The sequence below is a fragment of the Oryzias melastigma genome, linkage group LG11 (assembly GCF_002922805.2).
Source record: "Oryzias melastigma strain HK-1 linkage group LG11, ASM292280v2, whole genome shotgun sequence".
Lineage (NCBI taxonomy): Eukaryota > Metazoa > Chordata > Actinopteri > Beloniformes > Adrianichthyidae > Oryzias > Oryzias melastigma.
In genome coordinates this window covers 22,931,153-22,931,985 of record NC_050522.1, presented here as the reverse complement: position 1 = coordinate 22,931,985, position 833 = coordinate 22,931,153, and the positions used below count along the sequence as shown (strand labels likewise).

The 833-nt window shown below is 35.2% G+C and overlaps 1 protein-coding gene across 1 annotated transcript in view; it reads right to left on the bottom strand.

Annotated features, from left to right (window-relative positions):
- Positions 1 to 833, bottom strand: part of LOC112162447 — a 6,234-nt gene that overhangs the window by 4,595 nt on the left and 806 nt on the right. The gene's annotated exons all lie outside the window — the stretch shown is intronic.

Here is an 833-nt window from a genome sequence, read left to right as displayed (position 1 = left end):
CAGGGTGAGACTCTCTGCTGGAAACGTGGATTCATCAGCAAACAAACTTCATCACAATCAGGACAATGATTACTAGAAACTATCAACACATTTGGTATTTTTAAAATGTTTAATTTCTTCAATCTAGATCGATCTCAATTAATTTTCTGTTTTCCTTTTTTTCAGGTGCTTCAGGTGAAACCACTTTGACTCAGACTCCTGGATCTCAGTCTGTTGTTCCAGGACAAACTGTCTCCATTAGATGTAGAGCCAGTACAAATATTGATGATGATCTTCACTGGTATCTTCAGAAATCTGGAGAAGCTCCTAAACTTTTCATATCTTATGCAACAACTCGTCATACTGGAGTTTCTGATCGTTTTAGTGGAAGTGGATTCGACAATGATTTCACTCTGACCATCAGTGGAGTTCAGGCTGAAGATTCAGGAGTTTATTACTGTCAGCAGGACGACAACTATCCGTACACACAGTGAAACAACGTCGTACAAAAACCTCTTTCAGCTAAAGAGGAACTGATCTGAATGAACATCTGCACCAACAGAGAAAGTTTCACTGAAACTGAAGCTGTCGGTAAAACTGAGGCTTCTTGAAAAGACTGTTAATGCAGTTTTAGTTCATAAAAATATTACTATTCTTTACTTTGATAGTTGTTGTTCTTGTCTTAATAATGTAAAAAATCTCTACTTTTTATTTTGTCTTCACTTTTTTATCACTTTTAGAATAGGTCATTTAGCAATAGGTCATTTAGATTTTAAATAAATTAAAGTGAATCAAGTGGCTGAGATTTTTCTCTGAAAATACAACGGAAATAGGATTTTCAGAGAATTTACCAA